Consider the following 18,599-nt stretch of genomic DNA (forward strand, 5'->3'; position numbering starts at 1 on the left):
TGATAGATACAAGTGAAAGAAATACCAAGCAAAAAAGAGCAGGATCATTTTTTAGAAATCCTGCACAACTGGAAGCTAATTTGAAAAATCTAGGGAAAGGGAAAAAATATTGACCAGTGCTTGGGCACATCCTTTCTGCATGTTGCAAACAAGTGACTTCAGAGACTGCTCTCAGATGGAGCATGTATGTGTAGTGTGGTTAAATGCAGCCAATGGAATAAAATTAGAAGTCAGAAGTCAATGAATAAAAAAGAGCAACAGTTTCCTCCTTAGCAATAGAGATCCTACAACTTTCTTTCTGTGCTAAGTTCCCCAGGAAAGGTTTTTCTCAGGTGGTCTTCCACTCCCTTGCAGTCTTCAGTAACCTATAATTATATATTTGTGGTTGTTAAGTTGTTGGTGCTGGTTTTTATTTTTGTTAATTTCTTCAGCTTGCTGATACTTTGCCATGTGACAGCTCAGAGGACTTTGGAGCAGCAAATCATTATATCCAGCAGAAAGTAAAGCCTAGGGTTAATTGTACCCTAGTCCTGCCTGAGGGGAGGTGTGCGGATCCACGGTGTGGGAGAGCTGAGCCTTCCCCCATCCCACTGCTAGGCAGGTCCCAGGAAGATGAGCCTCTGGTGAGCCCCCTGGGTTTTGGTATGATGCCAAGAGGTGGCCTAGGGCATGGGTGCCTGCCAGTGCACGGCACTGGCCTGCTTGTGCCAAGTGACAGAGGTCCTGCCAGGGAAGCGCTCCCTGGAATGGGACCTAAATCACCTGAGGAAGTGCTCAGCACAGGTAGTGACACCTCCCTGGACCAGACTGTACAAACGTGGAAGCAGAGGGGGAGGATGGTAGTACAGCTCCCACGGGGAAAACTCAGCCTGCTGCAGTTCAGAATCGCAATATGTGAGAAACAAAAAATTGTAAGGATTTGCTGCCCTCTGGCAGGATTTTGCTACAGCTCAGTTTTTCTGGGAACTGCAAGAGCAGTGCTCAGCAATAGTGCCCCAGCACAGCAAGGTCTGCATTTTCCTTCTGTTTTTTTGCCAGAGCCACTGGTCAGCAATGCTGCAGCCTTCATGGCACCCTCCTGGAAAGCCAGAAGTAAATGCTTATCCCAGGCATGGGCTGGTGTAAGGAGCAGGGCTGCTGGGCTGGCAGGAGGTCCCTGTCCCTTTTCTCCATCTCTCTGCAGCTGTGGGGCAGCCTGACTCTCTGAAGGTGGTCCTTTTGTTGATTGTCTCCTCAAAAGAGCAAGCTCACCTTCCAGCTTTGCCTGTGCAGACTTTTGGTGAGAAATTCAGTTTGGCCTCCTTCTAATGCTGACAAGTCCGGTGTGGCTTTGCCAAGTTTGATTTCTAGTATATGCCTTCTGAGAGATGATCAGGAAAATCAGGCTAATTCTCTTTAACACTATTTTCCAAAAAGCTCAGTAATGCTGGTATGGCACTTGTGGGTATGTGGGTAGTGAGTTTGGAAACCTGCGTTTGCTATGTACTCTGAGTCTCATGGGGCAAGATTCTCTGACCAAACATTGAATTCTGCAGTGTCTGCCCCATACTGCACTGGTCCTGTGTATGGCCTGCCTGGTCAGCAGGAGGAACAGGCACACCTTGTGTGCTGTAAAACAAGCTGGTGTCTCACACTGTCAGAAGACTATACCCTAAAACCATCAAAGGCTTATTAAAAATGCCTAGGTTGGTTACCTTGGATGTTGATGGTTTTGATGAAATTAAGTTATGCTAGGCCTACCCTAAAAAACCAGAAAAATGTGGGATTGGGGAGGCCCATAAAAGTACCTCAGGTGTGTAGATATTCCTCACTGTTTTTTGGTCTTGAGAGAAAGGAAGGATAGCATAGCTACACTGTTCCCAGCAGTATACATCTAAAAGCCTGGCTGTCCATATGACACCCATGATTCTCACCTCCAGTAGGTCACAATCCCAGGAGAGATAAAAAAGTAGGCTAAGACTGAGGAAGAAGAACAAGAGAACTCAAATACAAATCCATGATGGTTGATTGTATGGGTGAGTGGGATCTTCCCAGGGTTTTGAATGCAGCGGAGATCTTGGAGCTGGAAAATGATACAACTCTCTCTCTCTTACATATAAGTTTGTAGGTTTTGCTGTAGGGACCTTGTGATTAATGATGCTGCTTGTGGCAGTGGCACAGGCCTTAGCTACAAAGCCCACATTGCACACTGCAGTGCTGTGCAGAGATATCAGACATGGTCTGGAAGGCACTAGCTGCATGTGATAGTGTAGCCAGGCTAATAAATAGCTCAGAACAAGTGTTCAGGTATCTGCTTTATTGCTATCAAGGGTTTGAACTTGGATCCCTTTATGGTACTGCACAATGACAATGAGATATGTGTGCTTGTTTAGAGCTATTTGGAGTGTCTCTGGCTGGCACTGCATAGACACTCCAGGGATGTTCACTAAATTGTGAAGATGGTGATAAAAGCCAAGGTTTGATTTTAGAGTTACTCTGGTTGTTATTGAGAAAGCTTGAATGATAAGGAAACCATGTCTTCATCAGGCTTTCCATTGCAACAGACATAGCCCCTGAGATATCCTGGGGCCCACTGAAGTGGTGGCAACACCCTCGGTGAATTGATGAGAAAAGTAGCTGTGGGCTTCCAGTATGCTGGAAACGTAAAAAGTATGCTGGCTTCCAGACTTACACCACTTTGGCTGGGAATTTCCCCCTTTGTTTGGATTAGATTGTGCTCACCTTGTTTCTGCAGTATTAGCATGGTAGATGCCTTAGAATTGACTGATGCAAATTCATATATTTATATATGGAATAAATACTGATAGCTCTTCTGTTATGTTCTACAGACAAACTGGGAGATCTGTCCAATGTAATTTCTTATGTTACGAAAGTACTTCCCTGAAACAGAATGCAGTTATGTATTGTTCACTTTTCCTCCCCTGGCATGGCTGCACATACCACTCATCTGCACTTCTCTTGCTTTGAAATCAGCCTGACCATCAGTTTGGGAGAGTAAGCCTTTCAAGACTCCTGGAATGCCTGACAGAACTGTGCTTCCTGAGGTATGATGCACTGAACTTGAAAATATTCTACAGGATTTGAAGCCCCCTAGCTAAAGGAAGAGGGCAGGCACATTACAGGAAATCTGAGTTAATGGTGGCATACCCTAAAACTTCGGTTTTCAAACCCATCCAGAAAAAAAAGGCATGGCATTAACTGTTACATCCCAGCTGAGGTCTTCACTGGAGTAGCAGTTTGAGCAGTCTGGAGTTACAGATTGAGCACTTTGGAGACCTTAGTGGGCCTGCAGCTGTGGCGCAAAAGATATCTACAGAGGAAAGTCCAGGAAATTCATCACTGAAATGGAAGGGAATATTTCAGCAAATGATGTTAAATCTTGGATGTTAACAATTTCCTTTGAAAAAAGTGCAAAAAACTTTTATGAAGCAATGGAAAGCAAACCAAAGGGCCTGTGGGAATGCTACTTATACCCTGACTGTCATGATTACGGTTTCCATGATTAGAGCTATATTGGTTTCTGCCCAAAGATTGATATTTTTAGGAACAATGAATTTTCCAGTCTCTGGAATAGCTTTGCAGCCCTATATCTTTCCATTGACATTTAGAAACCCCTTGGAAACAGTCAAAAACATTTTGTACTTCTCTCAGTTTAGGCTGAATGAATCCATAGGGTTCATTCCTCCATGGCATCCCAAGATTATGCTTTGCCTGTATTTGTGTATACCTGACTAGGCTATAGAGAGGAGCCTTTATTAGTTTTGTGTATTGAAAGTTTCTGCTGGAAGAATGTAGGCTGCATTTATCCTTTTAACCATTCTTGCAGATGGTGCATCAGGATGGAAAACCTCCTACTTGGGCCAGCTCTGCTGGTTCATGCTAATTATCCACATGCTTTAAAGAGCGCAATGTTCTGAAGGAAAAACACAGCTTTGAATATCTTCTTTTTAAAAATTATTATTTTTTGCTTTACTTCCTAACTAGGCTGTACTCAAGAGAGCATTTGAATTGATTAGAAGGATTTCAGAAATTTGGTGTAGTACATTGGAGTCTGTTAATGCATTAATCCTCCCTCATGGTCAGGTATGCTATCACGAATCACTAGTAATCACTCCCTGCCCTTTTTTTAGAAGGGAAACTGAGGCACAGATGTTAGCAACTTGTTCTTTGTACATAAGGATGGAAAATTGGAACCAGCAGTCTTTCTGCATGCCTCCACCTCAAAACCATTTAATTTAGTCCCATAATACCTATGTTGGTCCAGGCCAATGGTGCCCCAGAACAGAGGAGTACTGCTCCCATCTGCTGAACACATACAAACACACAGAGAACAGTATTTCTAAGAGAGGACCATTACCCTAGGCCTTTTTCTGTGTGATTCTGGACATCCTCACAGAATGCACGAGGGCAGTAGACTTCCTCTGAAATAGCAGCATGATTTGTTTGTCACTGCCCTGGTCCTGTTCTCACCTGTAGACAGTGACTGCACCACCAGCAGATCTCAGTTTCTCTGTTTCAGAGTTTAGCAAGTGAGCCGCATTTGCTTTTCAAGGCTCTGTTTGAATTTTCATCCCAGGTACTGAATCTGAAGTTGGCATCCTGTCTGAGAAGGAGCATTAGCTCCCTCCCCTGTGAGGTCTCACCACTCCCTTATCCCTGCCATTACTCACCCACTGCACTTCCCAGCAAGGTGCTTCGCTTCTCTTGGTCTTGAGGACATTGAAGGAGACAGAGACACCTGTCTTGGTACTTTTACTTAGCTTGCTCTTCCTTATCTTTGCAAGGAGAGGGTAGACAGACATCAATAACTGCTGCATCCTCTTTGCCATTTTATGCCCAGCTCCTGCCTCTTTTCTCCTTTCAGGCAACATATCTCTGAAGTTTTTTCACATCAAGTCAATTATTGATGTACATCCCCTAATTCAGTGATGTCTAGGGAGTCACTTGCTTATCAATGGCCTTTCAAATTCTGTGTTTATGGCATAGTAATTCACTTGTTGCTGATCCTTAGCCATGGTTCAAATTAAGGATAAATATCCGAGCACCAAATACCTTCTCCTTACAGTCTGCTCTGTGATCAGGTCAGTGAAAGACATCTCTCTGGAACAAAACTAGAAAGAATATAAATTTAAAAGAATATTGTAACTGAAATTCTTAAAATTCGCCAAGTGTTGCATTTTCTCTTTCATTTAAAGTTGCACAATCCTGATATTTCCCTCCCATAATGTGAACCTATTTGCGGTTGCTTTTTCTAGGTTTTTATAAGAATCTGAGTGAGCTCCTAGGGAAAGCAGCAAGAACAATGCATGCCTTTGGAATCACAGCTTTCAAATTGGAAAGAGACTGGAAAACAACTTATTGATATAACAAAATGGCTCTCTGCTTCCCTGTATCAACAAAAATAGAACTGAGGCAACGTTTTGGGAAATTCTTGTGTAAAAAATCCCACTTTAATGAAAGGATTTAAGTTGCTTCTAGTAATTGATGAGTTATTAAATAATTGTGATTAAATTTTTGCATCAAAGTGGATTAAATGCTTTTTTTTCCCCCAGTTAATTCACTTCCTTATTACCAACATCTCACCCTGTACCTAAGTTTGCAACTTTAGTTTAATATTCATTGTAGTCTAGACAGCAAACCCTTATCCAGAATAAAATATAGCTCATGTGGATGAGAATGAAGCCGTAGACTTTAAGAAAGCCACATAACATACCACTGGGTTACTTTAGAAAGGCTGTGAAATGCTGAATTAACCTGACAGTGATATCTTTACTCTTTTCACTGTAGCAAGATGTTTTTAACACTATTGGGAAGAATGCTCTGGGAGCTGCAGGCATTGTTATTTGGTGAGGTATGAATTAAACTTCTTTAGAGGTAAAACTTGGCCTGACTTTAATGCATTGTGTAAGATCCTCCTTGTATCCTGTTAATAGAGAGTATCTGACTGCACCAGTCCTGAGTACTTAGCACCAGCAGAGCTGACTGCTTAACCAGCCTTTGCTGTCCTCCAGTCAGGACAACATGGAACATGGTCAGCTCTTCCTGGCCGAACAAGCCTCTTGTGAGGCTCATAGGCAGCCAGTAGTAGGAAGCCAATGGCTAATACCAGGCATTTGGGAAGACTGTTCCTCAGTAGTTATCATCCTGGTCAAACTCCCAGCTGGGTAAAACACTAGGAAATTATCTAGAGCATGATTAGCACACCAGACAAGGTCTAGTTGGTGGTGCTCTGCAATTTGTCAGGCTATGAGAACTGTCCTTGTATGTGGGCAAGAAAAATAAAGCAGGCTGTTAAGATCAGATGGAGAGGTTTTGTAATACATATCAGACCTAGCCACGTTATAATCATAGATTGATTTTTGAGGCTCTGCCATGTACTGCAGTTTTCAGAAAGCCACATATCAAACTTTGTCATAAAAAAAGACTTTTTCCTTAAAGCTGTGTGAAATGGGTGTTCTGGGCTGTTTTTCTCCTGGCAGACAGTATAGAAAACTCAGCCAGCATGAGAATGAATGGCTGAAAATAAGTGTTCAGTTGTCCTCAGGAAATTCAATTACTTCAGCCAATTTTTTAAACATTTGGATGTAGTCTCTGTCAGAATCAATACAAATAGGAGGGTGAACTTCCTTCCACCCCAGTCAAGTGACAAAGGCAAGCTTCTGGAGCTTCCCCATCAGCTCCAGACACCCACAGTCTTACCACACAGCCACACTGACATCACCTGCTTTTCTAGCATATATCATGGCCTCTTGAAAGATCTACACACTGGTGTGTCCTGGAGAATGTAAGTTGCTGAAGTAGTTTTTGCCTCAATAGGATTATATTAAATTAAATTTATTAAATTAATGTAATTTATGTTATCCCAGATTAATTAATTAATGCAGACTCCTTACATTTTGCTTATTTTTTACAATGTAAAAGGGGAAAAAAGGGTGTAGTCTCATATTAACTAAAATTTCTACCCTTTACAGAGCAGCTGCAGAGAAGTGCAAAAATTCATCCGTTCTGAATTTGAGCCCTACATTATCAATGTCACAGCAGCAGCTGAGGTGTGAAGGAGGCATCTTTGTCAGGACAATGCATCATGTGGGCAAAGAACCTCAACTTATCTACACTTCAATTTAAAGGCCTTCCAGATAGATGCCTTGAGAACCAGTGATTTATTGTGAGAGGAGAAACATCGAATGAAGATCTAGAAATAATGGCAGAGACAATGTCTGCCTCTGCTGTCAGGGCTATGAAGGAACTGGCTGTGATGAAGTTAAAGTTGTTGAGGACCATTCAGGGAGCTCTGCAGACTGTCTTCCCCAGATTTGCAGTTATCTTCTCAAAGTACTGCTTAATCAAAGGGCTGGCATCAGTCAGCCAAGAGGAAAGGTAGAGTGGATCCAAGGAAAATTTCACATGCTCTGCAGCTGGGGGCTGAACGTATCATTGTCCCAGACAAAATCCAAACCCTGCAGCTGTGCCCTGATGTTTTATGCCCATAAATGACAGAGAGAGAGGGGACCACCTTGGAGGCTGAGTCAAAAATGCCCAGATTTCAGGAGCATGTCTGGCCCTCAATCTCATTCTCTGAGATTAGGCTGTTAAACAGTCTAGAAGTCTGGTTTCTGCTCAGCTATCAGGTATCACCAGGACAGCAGAAGACTGCTGCTTCTGAATAAAACAGCACAAGGTCACTTTTCTCCTTTGTAAAGAAAGGAAGAGTCTGCCCACATCATACTGGATGCCCTACTAGATAGACCATTCTCCCAGGAAAAGAATGATAAAGGGAGATTCTTAGTTTCTTTTCCATTTGAGTGAATTCAAGTTCATACTTTCCTCTTTCATGGTCAGTGTGATGAAGGTGTTCATGCTTTGAGTCCTCCACAAGATAAACGGGAATAAAACAGTCAGGAGCTGAGGAAGAAAAAGTATTAGTATATTAGCATATATACTGAGAGAAGAATGCATATATTCTACTCCAAAACAAATTGTGTTTTTTAAAGCCATGGCTATTTAAAATAAAATTAGTAAGTAGTGCTAGAGGCAGGAGTATTATATATGTATTTGTATTAGAATGTGTGTAACTGGATAAAAAATAGACAAATAGCCATATGAAAAACAGGGATCAGTAAGACCTGTATTGAGTTCTCTGCTTTTTCTTCTATTTGATCCAGGCAAACATTTGCAACATAACATCCAACTCCCACCTGCTCCTATTACTTCTTTTTGTTTCAGAACCTTAAAGATCCCATCGGGCTTTGACCTTTGTGAATTTGCACCTCTTAGCAGCTTTTCCTTCTTTAAACATATATTATTATCCTCATACATCCTCAGTGAGTTATTGTTGTAATAACTATGTTAGAAAAGTAATTGTGCATTGAACAAACATTATGTTAATAGAGCTCTTGAAGGCAAGTGAGAAGAACTTTCATTATTTTTTTAACAGAATTCCATTGTAGAAATAAATATTTTAGATTCTATTTAGGTTAGGAGAGGCTGTGAACAAACCACAGCCAATCAATAAGAAATTAATTAACTTTACAATCATCCTTCTTTAAAAGAAAAAAAATATAAACTAAATTCAGGCTATTTATTTTCAAAAAATAAATTAAGGATATCTACCAAAATTTTTCTGAAGCATATTTTTATAGTGAGAAAAATTAGAGATTTTTAAATTTTTTTTTAAATGGAATGGCTTTCTCAGACAAATGCATTTTTTTAAAAATCAGAGTATGATTGTGGTGGATTTTTCAAAGGAAGGGTGTAAAAATGATTCATTTGACATTTTGCTTGTGCTGTAGGACTGAAGTACATGTTAGTAGGAAACAAAATGTTTCAATATTTTCTGAGCAGCACTGAATTAGATGTTAGTTTGACTCTTCTTGTTGTCTCCATTAAGGTCACATCTTACAGAAAGGCAGTTGCACTCATAGTAACTGAACAGCAGGGCAGTGAAACAGTATTTTATAAAATCTTCTGTGAATATGATAAATTTTCAACTGTCTGTAATACATTAGTGAATCCTGTATAAATGTCTATCCAGGTATCCTGGTATGCAGGCCCAGATTTCTCCCACTGAATATATCCACTGAAGTGGGGCAACTAAACTTGTAGCTCACCTTTTAGGTGGGAGAGCACCTCCACTGGGCTTTATCTGGTTTCTATCTCAGCAGCCTTGGCAGAGCAGATGATTTTGTGAGGGTCAGGTAGCTGGATCTGCTGTGTGAGAGGATGTGCATGGTGAAGAGATGCTCCCCAAGCCCCACCAACGGGGTCTGTTCTCATGGGGAAAGCTGACCAGGCGCTCCTTCTGACGCCTCTGCTAGCATCGCTCTCCTTCTGAGGCTGGACACAGGCTGTGGGAGATACATTTCCATACATCTGTATCAGCTCCACTTCTGAGATCAAATCCTTTCTCTTCTGTTCTCCTGTGAAGATAATTTCTGATTTCTAATTTTATAACTTTCTGGACTACTGTTTTCTTCTCTTTGCGTTTCCTGCTGGCTGCATTTTGCTATCTTTAACAGATGTGCTGGCATTTGCACATTTCTTTCCTGGGATCTAACCATCATAGAGCATCCTGTGAAGAATCAGTTGCCTTAAACTTCACGTCATGGGTTTCTCTCAGTGCCTATATCCTTAAGATTTAGACATACCAAACGTTACCAGTACAGTGGCTAAATTTTTTATAGTACGAGTTAGATACCAAAACAGGCCTGAAAATCTGCACCCGGGCTCTCAGCAGCTGCATGGTTAAAACTTGTAATGTGGATTGTGGAACATAATGCAACGTGTTGTAATGAAATTGACAGTAGAAAAATTTATTCTAGCTACACTTTTGTTCCTGCAGTGGATTGAAGTTCAATTTGTGTTGTTATAGCTACTGAGTGGTAGTGATAATATTAAGTAATCTCTGTACATCCATGAGAAGGATGCTTTTAAATATAATAAACATACTTTCTCCTATTATAATACAAACTGTGATTCTTTCTTTCATGTTTGTGAGACTTAACATTTCTTAGCAGTATCAAGTGGAAATAATACATGAAACTAAATGTCAGGAGGAAGATAAGCACAGGACCCTCTTGGTGCTTTTGATGGTCTGATCCAAAGCCATGTGAAGTCAATGGTAAGCTGCTTTGGTTTCAGTAGGCCCAGCATCAAGCTGGGGTGTCTCCCAGGGAGTTACACCAGAGGGTCTTGTGATCTTGACAGGTGTCTCTTCCATGTTAGAACATGCCTAAAATAAATCAGAAGGCATGCATTGCAAGCAAAAGCATGTTTAAAGAAGTATGTATAGACACCTAAACACAGAAATATCTTGAAGTGCTTGTTAGTCAAATAAGGTAAAGATTTTGATAAGCTGCTGAGCATTTAGATAAAACATAGATATCCAGTGTGATTTGGATTTTAACAATACTTTTTCGTATAAGGTATGAGAATAATTTAAATGTTGTTTTGCCTAACCAAAAACTTAACAAACAGATACAGATCTGCTAGTATCTCACTAATAATTGAAACCAGGTACACTTTTCAGCACATCTAATCTTTTAGCAGAGGCAACCAAGGTTACTGAAATAGTTTTGTAGATGTGAATGAGAACAGGATGGAAGGAAAGCTGCTCTGACATAATTACCTGCTGATCACCCTCCCAAGCTTTTCTATGAGTCACTTACAAATGGGAAATCTGATACTAATTCTAAATTTCAGGTTATTTGGACCATTAATTTTTAGTAATTCTCTGGCACTGTGTTCTGCATTTCCCACCAGCTTTTGTTAGCAAAGATATCTTCTTGTTTCTCATGTTTCCTCTCATCCTGGAAAAGGACAGATGTTTGATACTGGCACTTGGTTGCTGTTATAACATGAAGTGGCTGTAAAATTCATGGCCTTTTTCTTCATGTAGATCCAATCAGACAAACCCCATTTGTATGTTCAGCCAGTCTGGAGGTACAGATCCATGTGACAGCAAGGTTCAGCTAGTGTTACAAATTAAATCAGAAATTCTGATCCAGTGGAGGCAGCCCTCATCCTAACCATCCTGCCTTATTCAGTATTAAATTATTTTTCTTGACTTTTAGCCTCAAGGCAGCTGAAGGGTAATTCTGCACCTTCTTGCCTATTTCTGCTGATTGATATTACAGTCAGGATTTTTCTTTATCACTCAACCAGTTCCAGATGTCTGGATGTTGATCTTAATCCCAGGCTGTGGCTTTGCTGCAAATCAGTTTGACAGGCAAGTGCAAAGTAGATTTGCCTTGGCATAATTCAGGTGCTTAACTCTCTGAAATGATGCCTAAACTCAGCAATAACACTATTAAATATAGCACTTTAAACACTGTACAGATTGCATCTCATATTCGTTTTTAATTGTGTTCTACATTGAAATTGATGGACTAGGGCTCCTAAGTACACCTAATGAGTCACATTAATAGGAGTTTGTTTCTAGTATTACCATTTTTATGTAGAGTGGATTAAAAAGTAACTACTGATATGAGTCCTCATACCCTAAACTGTGACTGATTATTTTATGCTTATATTGAATAATTTAATCACCAGTGTCATTGTACTAAGAGTATGGAACAAATTATATATCTCTTCTCTCTTTTTACACATATTTCCACCTTGTGCTCCACTGATGGAAGACTGAGGAATGCCACATTCTGAAAATTACAGAATTACATCTAAATCTTATAATGTCTTGAACCCTAACCTGCTGAATTGGTACCTGAATTTTCTACTGGGCTCCAAATTTAGTTCAGCATTTTCTAACTTAGCCAATGAGGCTGCTTACTCAGATCAGTTTTCACAGTTTCCATACAAAACTACAAACTGCCTACAGAAAAATGAAGTCTCAACTAAATGTGGCTTTCTCGGTATTTAGAAGCGTGGAAAATGTGGCTCTTTTCTTAACCCTCACTGGATGTGGCTGGTGAAGGCTTGAGCATTTTTATTCCCTGAAGATTTGTTTAGAGCTGGAGCAGCTCTGCAGTTTCCTGCTGCACATGGAATTTGCAAAGTAAAGCCCAGCCTTTTTCCAAATTTTCAGGCACAGCTCATTGAAATGGCCTCAGTACTGAAGGCAAAGGCTTTCCTAGCTTTTTGCTGTATCTGTCAGAGCCATCTATGTTAAACAAATGGGACAACGGTGAGTTTCTCCCAGAGAGTGGGAGGAAGGATGGCAGCTGAGCATTTAGGGGAAAAGTCCTTAGTTTAAAAGACTGCATTTCTGAAATAAAAACTAATACACGCCTCTGCTACCAAGAAAACCACTCTTTATTAGAGTGCAGTACAGATTTTAGTACCATTCACATAAAGCAACTTTTTGTACAACAAAGTACAAAAGGTTTACAAGTAACTCCTGAGATGGAAGAAGTGGGTGCTCATATAGGTGGTAAAATCCTCTTCTCCACTTCCTGAATATAGTGCTTTTATTTTAATAATACACATTTTCTTATATTTCTTTATATTCTGCCTTGTGATTTATTGTATAGTAAAGATTAAAAGGTATCTGATTGTATTAATGTCAGCAGTGGTTTTTGTTCTATTTTAAATAAATAGAAGATTAAAGAAAATATGTAATTTGCAGTCTGGTCTTGCATTTATCTAAATGATTATTAGGGATTCTGGCCTGTAAAATTAAATATTATGACTCAATATCATATATATCGTTGTCATATTTTGATATAATACAGACTTCACTAGCAGTGACATGCTTGTCCAACAATGTGAAGCAGACAGAGAAAACAGTATGGCCTTACTTATGTCCAGAAATAAGATGCATACAGGAAGAGCAGCAGCCCCAAACCAGTTCTGTTTTGTCAGGCAGCTGAAGGAAATGTAGGAAGAAGTGCCCTCAGAATTACCAAGTTTACAAAAGTTTTCTAATCTATATGGATGTTCCAAAAAGACCTGCTGTTAGACTTCCCAGAAGATATGGCCTGATAAGTTCAGGCAATGTTTGTTTATCTCCTGAGACAAAGTCTTTGTCTGTTACAGGAGAAAAGGCAGATTCTGGAACTTTCCCTATTTTCTTTTGCCACTCTAATTCTCCCAAGTTTGTTCAGCTCCTGGGCCTTTAGTTTCATTAGAACATTTGTCTGGAACAGTGATGAGTTGAACGTTTTGAGAAGCAGAACTGAAAAGAGAAAGGAAACAAAATGCAACAACTGTGCTGTGTGCACAAGCAATATCCACACCTGCTGGGGAATTGGGCTTCACAAGGGATGCAGTCCACCCCTACCAACAGCTTGCAAAATCCTTCCAGTCACTTTGACAGGAATGTCAAACTTCCATCCAAGAGACAGAAGAACTATTAAAATTTAGTTGTGATTCATCATGATAACGAACACTCATCTGTAAACACGTAAAATTTGATTCTGCATTTTGACTCTTATTCTTAAAACTTATGTTTATCAGATACATGATTTCTTGAGTTTTATTTTTTTTAACCCCTAAATTTTCACTTCGTCTCTTGTATTGATTATAAGTGTCCCATAAGGAATACTTAATGTCAAAGAGCATTGCAGAAAATGTGCTATCTTTCTGAATTTTAGCCAGCTGTTGGATGGATAACATTGACAGTTTAAAGCTCCTGCTGAACTTTTTACCATTTGGAAAATGAATCAGAGACTTCAGTGGGATTTCTCTGAGTTATGCCAGTTGTGAGTCTGACCCTAAGTCTTTCAGAACTGGCTAATTGTTAATCAATTAGAAAACCCTTCATCTGGCATGTGAAAAATAGCATTGAACTGCCAGTTCAGTCCTTGGCTTTTCTGGTGGAGTTTTGACAAGGAAAATTGTCTCGATCTTTTTAGTGGCTGCCCAGGCAGCAATTACAGGTTCTCCTCAAAGTAGCTGCTATGGTCTTGTGCTTTTAGGGCAGTAGAGGAAGGAGACAGGAAATACGTGAAAGGGCAGGAAAGGGGAATACAGCCATATGGGACTTGTGTGCTGGGATCATTTCTCTTATCAGATAGGTAGGAAAAGCGAAAGGATTGGATGTCAATGTGGATCCAAAGGAAGAGCCTGAGTGACTGCGTCAAAATGATACTCTACACAAACCATTCTGGGAGCTGCTGTGAGTCCAGAGAGGACCTACTTAGTGTAACTGTGCCTAAAATTAGCACCAGCTCTCTGATGCTAACCAGATTCCTAAGCAGGCATAGGGAGAAGGGTAGTGCCAGTAAAAGATGATCTGTGTAGGATTGTCAGGGTGCCTATGCTCAGTGTGTGAACCAAGTACATGACAAATAGCAGAAGTCAAGTACCCAACCTGAACAAGTGCTCAGCACAATTCTGGCCAAAATCTGCTCCGACTGATGCTCTGCAGAATCACCCAAGTCCTGATGTCTACCATAGGTGTTTACTACCATCTTTTGGGTAACAGCTTGAAAACATTTATAGCTATTGCCATCATTTACAGCTATAGCACTGGCCCAGGGGCTGGGCCTGATCTCAGCAGCAAGCTGTAAATTGCTTCTTCTGTCTATATGCCTAGTATTTTATCTTGCCAACTTCATACATTAATCTGCAGCTGAAAGGTATTTTGAGTAAAGCAAAATATTTGAGGCCAAACAGAGGACCTAAAATAGTATTAGGCCTGGTTTTCTTTTTCCCAATGTCTGCATATCTGAGGCTGCTGATGGAGCTGCTTTCATCAGAAACCCCTGATTTCATAGCCCAATTATATGGTTTATTTAGTCTGTTCTTACTATTAATTTTTTTAGTCATATGGAGGATGGATGGGAAAGACTGTTTGAAAGATGTCACACTGGCATCCTCCCATCTTGGATTCCTACCTCTCGTCAGCTTGGCTTGCTCAGCAGGTCTGCTGCTCTTGGCTGAGTCTGAAGCAGCAGGCACACAAATGGCCCAGGTGGAATTACCTATTTTTAAACTGATTTCTGCATCAGCAGGAATTGAAAGCTATTCTATAAATCCAAAAAAGAGCTTTAAATCTCTCTCCTATCCACTCCCACACCAAGCTCGCATCCTATTTCCCTGAAGTTAAAGCTTTACTCAAAGAAATCTGCTTCAGGTGGATCAATTTCCTAGAATGCATTCATTAGTTCCTGCTGGCGTAGCACAGTGAAGGTGGAGTGTTACACAAACAAGTAATAATGCTACTAATATGTGCTATTATTAAGGCTATTAAAATACCAGCTGGCGTTGAAAAAAAAAATAAAATTGCTGTCATTAAACATATATTAGGGCTTTATAATGAACAATCAGCATGACTGGTCCTGTGCAATCTTGGCAAACAGAGTTGGAGAGGAACAATTTCACTTGGCAGCTTTGTAGCAGCGAGGGCAGTGGGACTGGCTGTGAGCCAGGCCTGGGGTGCAGCACTGAGCAGGGTGTGCTCACAGCCCTGGCCTGCCGCTCTGCCCAGACCTCGGGGAGATGTGACCCTTCTGCTCTGCTCCCAGAGATTGTGGGCTGCTTGCTGATTGACATCAGTAAACTCCTTGCCTGGTGTATTGGCAACCAGCTTTGCTAATTCCTACACACTTATTGTTGCTTTTCAATACCTGGAGGATTTCCTTCGATGCTGTCTGGCAAAATATAGAGTACAGAAAAAAATAATAATTTTCATTTATGAAGGAATGCATTTGGCTGGGATTAGCTTGGATTTCTGCAAGCATGCTCATTTTTTTCTGTCTGAAAATTTAGTCTGGCATTTCTTTTCATGTTCATGGCTACAGATGAGATCAGATAAGTGACATCTGAGCATTGAATAGGACCTTTTCAAAAAATGGCATGTCTATTCTAAGCATGCTGCAAGTCCCATGTATCTCAGACACAGTAGATTTTCTCTGCAGATCGGCTTTAAAACTTCTGCCCCAGTTGCCAATGCTTCCCAAAGATGCTGGACCACTGATCAAGGCATACAGTTTGACCTATGTGGTGTGAAGAAATGACTGAAAACTCGTGAAGCCAAACATCAAAAAGAGCTTAATGCGTATTGTTTGTAATAGCTGGCATTTAAATCACATAACATTTACAGTAAATTCCTGCTCTTTTATAGCATGTCCAGCCCATGAATCTTGAAATGCTTTACAAAGTCCTAAACAACCATTTTGCAGGTAGCCAGACTGTAGTCCAAAGAGACAGTTTTGCTGATGGCTGAGCCATGAGCAGGGTAAGAGCCCTCAGACCCCAGATGAACAGGCTACCCAAAGCCCAAAGGATGAACAGGGTATTGCCTTACCACAAACCACTGCAACCGTACATTCTGCAAAAGCAGACACCACCAAGAAGAGCAGAAGGAAGGTCCAAAGGACAAATGGTCCTTTCTTCACCCCAGAAGTCTGCTGTGATTCCCTTGGGGTCCTTCCCATTTGTTTCAGTGCCTGGGCACTGGCAGAGGTCTTGTAAGAGCAGTTATGGCACTGTTGCACTCCTGAGCCTATCTGTTCCCAGCAAAAGCAGCTAACTGGGAGGAGTGGTACCAGAAATGACATATGGTACATCTCTACTGTGTGCTTTCATTTATTCATTCATTCAAAATAAAGAAATCGCAGACTTGCATAAAAAGAACTAAACCCATGAATTGCCATTAGCAGGGCTTTCCAGAGTTTACCAAGTGAGGCTATAAGCAGTTTATCTGTCTTAGCTGTAGTTTATCTAAACTAGATCATATCCTCTCTTGAATGTTTTCTAGCTGTTAAAAGTAGATTTGACTCACCCTTCCTCCTACTCTTACAATGACTTAAAGAAACTCAAGCAAAGGCCCTTTACCTTTGAATAAAAATGCCACACAAGGGTTTTAAAATACTCAGTCCCACTGAAAACTCACACCTAGTTTAGCTAGTTCACAGCACCATTCCCAGCTCTCCCATCAGCCTGTTCCCAGTTTCAGTTGCTGAATAAAAAAGTCCTAAATTATTAACTCCTGAACCTGCTGATGCAAGCCTCAAAAAATTGCCCTCAGGCTCAAGATCTAGAAAGCAGAGAGGAACTCAAGTCAAGCAAAAAAGTGTCTCTAAAACTTCTGCGATCAGCTCTGGTAACCTGTGGCACCGTGACAGGCTGCTCCTGGAGCAGCACAGCTCTCGTGCTGCCCACGCTGCAGTGGTGGGAACAAAGCCTTGCTGGGCACACACCTCTGGGAGCATGGCACGGGGAGGAGAGATAGGAGCCTCCTGTGTGCTGCCTGGCCAGTGTCTCTGGCTCACAGTGCTAGTGCCCGACCTACAGACATACAAGCACTGTGAGAACTGTCTTACTTGTCTCTCTTCTTCAAAACATTATTGAATATACATAATTCAACGTAATGGAACTAAAGTACATGAAAAGGAATTTCTTTATGTTGTCACCAAACCTGTGAAATAAAAATTTGCTTTAGTTTTAGCAGACTATCTTAACTTATAATGGTTTGCCTATTTATCAAATAGAATGCAGTACCTGGATTTTATATTAAATATTTAAATTTTTTATGTTCTGTCATTTTTGGGGATAGGTTACTTACCCACAAATTTATTGTGTTTTCTGAGGCACTCTATCTTTCTGACCAGATTAATCAAATTCTTTCAATCAGTCTTCAAGGCAAATGTTAATGGAGAAAGATAACATGTATTTCTTTATAAATTTTCACTCCTTTCAAATAAAATTTGCTGTTTCCTCAAGAGGCTTGCTGAAGAAAACTTGCTCATTAAAATATTAATTGGAAACAGACAGAAAAGTATTATGAATAGAATCTCACATCTACTGAAATCTATTCCTAGAGGAATGTGATTACCAAAGTTCTCAAATAGACTTTGTAGCACTGATCAACTCATTGTATTTAAAAACATGATAATCTTTTTAATCTTCTCATTTCTCAGTGGAAGATTTGATGGTGTAGAAATGAGCAAATATAACTTATCCATATTATCTCATGTTTCCTGGGAATGGACCAGTTCCAAAGTAAGGTGAATTTGTCTGCTGATTGAAATATAAGAGTGACATCGCCTTTTCTTATTCCAAACTTCTTTACTGAGTACATACTTTTACTCAGTGCAGTCCAAATCTTTTTCCAGGATGACTCGAAAGAACCGCAGATGTTTTCTGACTCAGTTTTCCTCGGTAACTCTGTGTCCCACGCTGGCTTCCAAGGCTCTGCTTTCTGAACAGCTCCGCGTCCCTTCCTGTGCCACGGTGCTCCAGACGGGAGCTGCTGAAGCAGCGCAGCAACAGGGTCAACAAACCAAACTCCCCTGTGTGATCAGCTGGGCCACACAGAGAGAGGGAGTCAGAAATGTGGCCTGTGTACCCTGACAGAGATGGGCACCCCCTTGCTTTGCTCCTCCTCGTGAGGAGCAGAATTTGTACAGTTCCTCGGCAGCTCTGTCCCTCAGATTTCCTGGGCCTGTCAAATGGGCAGAGGTTTCATAAACGTGCTGGGGCTGCCCGAGCACCCCCAGGGCCACTGCTCTGCAGCTCTGCTGGTCAGTGGGTCATGGCCAGCTCCACTAAGGAGGCCTGGTGCACAGGGTCAAGAGGAGTCAGCCAAAAACACAAACTCACTTTCAAGTCTCCACCTGTCTATCACATTTCTGACTTGTGCCGTTTCAGGAGCTTGCAGATTTTCCAATGGCTGGTTTTCATTCTCTTCATATCTATGATCA

At 40.9% G+C, this 18,599-nt stretch overlaps 1 pseudogene; it reads left to right on the forward strand.

The window, feature by feature from the left end:
* The first annotated feature begins 669 nt into the window (after positions 1-669).
* Positions 670-3,917, forward strand: LOC131592100 (hyaluronidase-4-like; annotated as a pseudogene).
* Positions 3,918-18,599: the final 14,682 nt, after the last annotated feature.

This window comes from Poecile atricapillus, chromosome W (genome assembly GCF_030490865.1).
Source record: "Poecile atricapillus isolate bPoeAtr1 chromosome W, bPoeAtr1.hap1, whole genome shotgun sequence".
NCBI classification, from domain to species: Eukaryota; Metazoa; Chordata; class Aves; order Passeriformes; family Paridae; genus Poecile; species Poecile atricapillus.